The sequence below is a fragment of the Schistocerca cancellata genome, chromosome 1, assembly GCF_023864275.1.
Source record: "Schistocerca cancellata isolate TAMUIC-IGC-003103 chromosome 1, iqSchCanc2.1, whole genome shotgun sequence".
NCBI lineage: Eukaryota > Metazoa > Arthropoda > Insecta > Orthoptera > Acrididae > Schistocerca > Schistocerca cancellata.
In genome coordinates this window covers 926,164,587-926,170,741 of record NC_064626.1, presented here as the reverse complement: position 1 = coordinate 926,170,741, position 6,155 = coordinate 926,164,587, and the positions used below count along the sequence as shown (strand labels likewise).

Sequence of the window (6,155 nt, the reverse complement as noted above, 5' to 3'; positions counted from 1 at the left end):
TTTTTTGTGGTGTGTTATTATTAAAAAGATAAACAATGACACAAGTATATATGTGCGTTCATGTTGATTCAGTCTGCCTAAGACTTTATTATTTTCTTCCATATGGGTTTTTCTTTCTCCAAGCACAACACCTCTCATTACAGTTTGTCCTCTTGAAACGAAAGGACGTACAGCTATTTAGACCTGATACACCCCCAAACTTCAGTCTCATCGAGCCGTACCTTTCCTTCAGCACAGGCTTCACCTTGGATATCGGACCTGGCTCCACTTCACTGTGGCCAACATATACAGTCGTTGGTCTTGACTCATTAATACCGACTTCACAGCCCCTTAAAAATCCACAGGATATGTAGTAGGGTTCAGGTCAGCTTCATGGAATACACCTAGTCCCACGTCCTTTAGACGTATTGGTTTTTTTGTCCGTTATTTTATATCGGATTTCTCCTTCTCCCGCGTTCATGGTTCTTATTCTTTTACAACAGTATTTTTGCTTGCTAACGATGGGGAAAATTCTCCAGGGTTTTTTGAGCATAGCAATGGCTTTCTTTCTTTCGTTACGATTCCGGCAGTAGAGTTTTGTTGAAAATCTGCCGAAAAATCACCAGAGTTCCACAGAGGCTAGCTGTTTCTTCCATAACTGCGGGGCATGAAGGGCTGGCATTACTTCTCAGATCCCTCCAGGAGTGGAACGTTGGAAAGAGAAGTTAGGTAAGAGCAGTGGGCCGAGCCATGTCTGTGATTCCCGAAAGACTTTCGGTCGGGGACGGGGGATGGGGGGAGTTATTGACACTTTATAGACAAGTCACTGTTCGCCAAACCGTGTCTCTCAGTTTAGCAATGTACCATTATTCGTGAGCGCTCCTCAGTCCTATTAATTGTGTCTCACTGCTTCTCGAAAGAGTGCCCTGATCACTGAAAAGTTTCAGACACGTGTAGGTATTATTATGGACGTCCTCCAGTATTTATTGAAAAGCAATGTTTTGAGTCATACTTGACAAAAGCGACACCACTGAACGATTGTATACAAGCTTGACTAATTACACTTTCCAAAAGCTCTTTTACGGTAAGAATTATCGGTTTGCAGGATTTAGTAACGTGCCAGTAAATCAAATCCACGTATTAAAAATTCAATATTCCAAGTTTCAATAAACTGAGTTGTTACGGTTACGAGTGATGAAGTAGTGGGGCAGATAAGCACGAATCAGCTTGGTTTTGCTCTACGTTTGTAGGAGGGGTGGCCAGCAGGCAGGTGGCTAACAATCGAACTCCGTGCGACAATTACTTACAGTCCAGTGTCTCGTAATAAAGTCGTATACAGTCTCGTAATACAGTCAGTACGTGTGTCAAGAGGAATTGCTATGAAGAGAGTTCAAGGCAATTCATGAACATTTCTTTGTAAAAGTCGAAGTAATAATGGTAAGTAAATGTTTATTACAAAATGTATTCCAATTTACTCAGTTGTATCACTACAATGTAGTAGAATTACTGTTTTATGAGAATTTGTCAACCATTTTTAAATCGCTCTACATATAGCATACGGCCTATTATGTTCTATACATATTAATTTTCCTTGATTTTTCCCTAAAATACAGTTTACAGTAAACTAGCATTTTTCCTGTCGCAGCTTCGCCAGTGGTAGTCGTAAAAGAAAATTATGTAGTATCAATTTTTGGAGTGTATTCGTGTCAAGTAACAGGTTTCCAGCGTTCTCCATGTTTTAAAAGCATAGATAAGTATTTTAAACTACAAGTAAGGTGTGTCCTTCATAAATAGTTCTACAAAAAAACAACAAAATTTTAAAAAAATAGAAGGAACCTCTGCTTACCCTCTCATATTGTTCCTTGGGTAATTCTGCCATCTAAGGCGCTGCAGTCATGGATAGTGCGGCAGGTCCCGGCGGAGGTTCGAGTCCTCCCTCGGGCATGGGTGTGTGTGTTTGTCCTTAGGATAATTTAGGTTAAGTAGTGTGTAAGCTTAGGGACTGATGACCTTAGCAGTTAAGTCCCATAGGCTTTCACACACATTTGAACATTTTCATTCTGCCAAATCTGAAAAACACTCATTTTACCTGTATGAAGGATTGGTAGCTAGCTAGTTGACCTTGACAATTTTTCCTATTTATTCTGAAAGAACGTTTTCGCGGACTACAACAAACTTCTGCTATTTAGAATTTTGACATCACTCCCATAAAACGTGTATTCATTTTCAGAGAATTCAGAAGGGAACACCGGTGAACTTTCATCAGAAGGACAATCTGAAGAGCAGGTTCTGCCATTCCCATCTTCATCAACAACTCAGAGACCAAAACTCGTTTCTGCAGCTGCGGAAGCATTGGTAACACCCGACGTTAGCTTTGCTTGCTTCCCCTCTCTGCATCAACCTGAACGTCTGTCAGATGATTTCCCTGTGCAACATCTTCCAGTCCGAGTACTTATCTTCCAACAAAGCTGGTGCGGGACGTTTCATGGGCTCCTCATAGTTGGACTTGGATCTGAAGAGGTAAGCTGTTTTTATTGCATGAAATGTACTAATTTACGTCCAAAAAAAACTCTTGCAATCTAATGCAGCATTTACCAAAAAAGGAGTTAAGGACTGAAAAAGACTACTGAAAAATTTAAAGCATCCGAGAAGAGTGCTGCTCATTCTCAGGCTGTTTTTAGCCACAGTCAATTAAAAACTTCTACTGAAAGGAAACTATCGAGTGAAATTTGAGCAACAAGAAACGGCTTTAGAATTATTAATGATCATTATTATTAGTCTTAAATATCTTATCAAACAAGGACTGAACATCAGAGGACACACAATCTTTGAAGGAAATTTAATGGAACTGCTGAAGCTCTGCACTGCAGACAAACCATCTCTGAAATTGTGGCTTCAAAGAGAACAAACTTACATCCATACAAAAATACAAAATGAATTAACTGAAGTCCTTGGAAAAGAAATTGTTAACAGTAGAGTTCAAATAATTTGGTCAGTAAATCCTTTGATTTATTCACCGATTTGTAATGGCACAAGGAATATTTCAGATGACGAACAAATTAGTTTTTATCTAAGTGGTGTGATGATAATTTAGAGCCTCATGGAAGTTTTTTGTGGTTCTATAAAACTCGGCTGTTACAACTGAAAAGCAGCCTTGGCAGATTTTACACACTACGGTGCTTATTGCTGTCATTTGGTTATTAAAGCAAGCTGCGAAATTTTAAGAACCGTCAAAAACTCTATGGGATCTGCTCACCAGTTGGGAATACTTTTTTCAGACCCAAAGCAAAAGACTAGTTTATGTGTATTTTTGAAGATGCGGCTAAATGATCTGTAAGTCATATTGCTCAGACCAAGCCTTAATGTCCTATTAGATGGCTACACCGGCGGTACCACATCAAAGAAATTTTGAAAAAATATCCTTTCGTCTCAAGACAGAATGAACTGACAGTCGTATAATACGTTTTGATCCAAGCTTAAATAGAGCTGATTTAGGCGTTTTAAGTGTCATTGAAATACATGGTCTGAGGCAACCGAATGTTCCAAAAAGTGGTTTTCGATTCTGATTTTTTGAAGTTTCTGCAAGGGGATGTCCCGTGTAGACCCTCTTGTGATGTACAGGCTATCTATCGTTTCCCCCAATAATTTGGTGCTGATGACTGACGTCCATGGGTATTATTTAGTGGGCACTATTATTAAGTCTGTTATAAAACAAAGCCGAAAATGTGTAACAATGTCACAAATTATCAAATGTCACTTGTGATGCAAATTTAATTATGCACCAAATGGTAACCATTATTTCATTTACAGGAACCTAGTGCACCAAAATGTTTCCTGGAACGTTTTAGCCGTTCAGCCTCAGTCTTTGGTCTGGAGGGTGGTGTACACATCATATTGAATTGAAAAAGGACTTTGAATTGATATAGTGAATAACAACATGTATATTAAAGTGTGTGTTCAGCCCATCATAGATGAGAAACTGGAGGTTATTTAAAACGGTCCGTGTTACTAACTCGGCTATCATAAGTGGTGACAAAGTAAACGATGTGCAAGATAGGGGAAGATACGGCACAGAGAATAATCCATATCGAAAAGTGGCGTTATCTTATCTTAGTGTACTCTATTTGCTTTCGTCAATTAAATAACAGCATCTTGTGTTCCTGTCAAGACATAGTTTTTCTCCTTAGAAGTAACGGCTTTATTTTATTCATTATAAAACGACAATTAAATTTCGTTAGTTGATTACGGAGAGAGTACTCCAGTCTCCTTTTTTATCTCCAAAAACTGTCCAGAACCATTATTATTAGCTCCTCGACAACTGCGTTCAGAACATTCACGTTTTTCAATTAATTCACTTAAGTCTCTCCTAATTTTCACGCTGGAAACACTTTCTCTTATGTGCGAAAAGAAGAGACATCCAGTCTAAAACAAAACCAGAAGTTGCGTTGCGGAGATACCAACGCGTCTACTCCCGCATAACGGTGAGTCACGGCTGCGAAACGTTCTTTGCTCGCAGCCGAAATAGCTCAGTTGGGAGAGCGTTAGACTGAAGATCTAAAGGTCCCTGGTTCGATCCCGGGTTTCGGCACTTGTTTTTATACTCAGTGCGTAATGTACATCGACGTTACATTCGTAAGAGATACAGTTAGTGCAGCGCACGTTTAACTTGGAGAAAGAATGTTGCTCGTTAGTACGTTTTGTTTTGTATCGCATAAAAGTTTGCACACTGTACAACTGACGTGTTTCTCATATAAATGACATACTGTACCACGTGAAGCAGTTGAATAATTTATTTCTATTTGTACGACAGGTTTCAGTTAGTGACCATTTAGCAGTACAGTTTTTGATAACAGCACATAATATCTCTCATAAAACAATTGTCAAAACGCGACATTTATGCATGGATGTTCATTATACAACTAGTTTATTACGTCGTGTTGTATAGTTGTATACTGGACACTCCGTGCATCTATCTTCGCATAAATGTCGTATTTTGACAACTGTTTTATGAGATATATTATTAACAGAACTATACTGCAAAATGACCTCTGACTGAAACTGGTCGTACAATTAAAAATTAAATAATCAGCAGCTTCAAATGTTACAAAACGTCGCATGTTACAAAATGTCATTTCCATAATGGTTTTGATCTAAATGAAAGCTGGAAGCATGAATGGTCAACAAAAACATTGGGAACAAGAGCCCTTCACCTTGATCACACAAAGAAGCCAAAAGGTTTTGACCTACCGAGGAAATTTTGGTGCCGTCTCAACAGGTTAAGGACTGGACATGGTTGCTGTAGCTACTTCAGGTACAAATGGGGCTGGATCAGTTCACCAATGTGTGAATGTAATCAAGAAGATCAGATAATTGAACATTTAGTCCAACGCTGTCCACTTCATTCATCCCCTGGAATTCCCGATGACTTGTTCACTCTCACACCCAGCTCAATTAACTGGTTGAAAAACACGGACGTTAAGGTTTAATCTTGTCTCATATCATATATATATTGTATAAAATCATTTGCCTTATATCAACTGCACATTGTATAAAATCGCCATACGATTAAGTAAATAAATTTCCATAATTTATCAGAGCTTTGGAACACAACAAACAAAAACTATTTTATTGCTTTCTTTTTACTGTAGCCGGCCGAGGTGGCCGAGCGGTTCTAGGCGCTACAGTCTGGAACCGCGCGACCGCTATGGTCGCAGGTTCGAATCCTGCCTCGGGGATGGATGTGTTTGATGTCCTTAGGTTAGTTAGGTTTAAGCAGTTCTAAGTTCTAGGGGACTGATGACCTTATAAGTTAAGTCCCGTAGTGCTCAGAGCCATTTTTTTACTGTATATCCGCTAAAAAACAATTACAGAAATAACGCCTCAATAAATTCTATTACAATTAATTGTTTTATTTTTCCTATATTGTTACAGACTTTGTTTTCATACAGAATCGTTGTCTGTGGTGTGTCAGTCATACAGATGTTTCGCCGGCCGAAGTGGCCGTGCGGTTAAAGGCGCTGCAGTCTGGAACCGAAGGACCGCTACGGTCGCAGGTTCGAATCCTGCCTCGGGCATGGATGTTTGTGATGTCCTTAGGTTAGTTAGGTTTAACTAGTTCTAAGTTCTAGGGGACTAATGACCTCAGCAGTTGAGTCCCATAGTGCTCAGAGCCATTT

At 39.3% G+C, this 6,155-nt stretch overlaps 1 non-coding gene across 1 annotated transcript; it reads left to right on the top strand.

Moving 5' to 3' along the window:
* Positions 1–4,494: 4,494 nt before the first annotated feature.
* On the top strand, positions 4,495–4,567 carry Trnaf-gaa (transfer RNA phenylalanine (anticodon GAA)). The gene has a single exon. It is a non-coding gene; the product is annotated as a tRNA-Phe (tRNA).
* Positions 4,568–6,155: the final 1,588 nt, after the last annotated feature.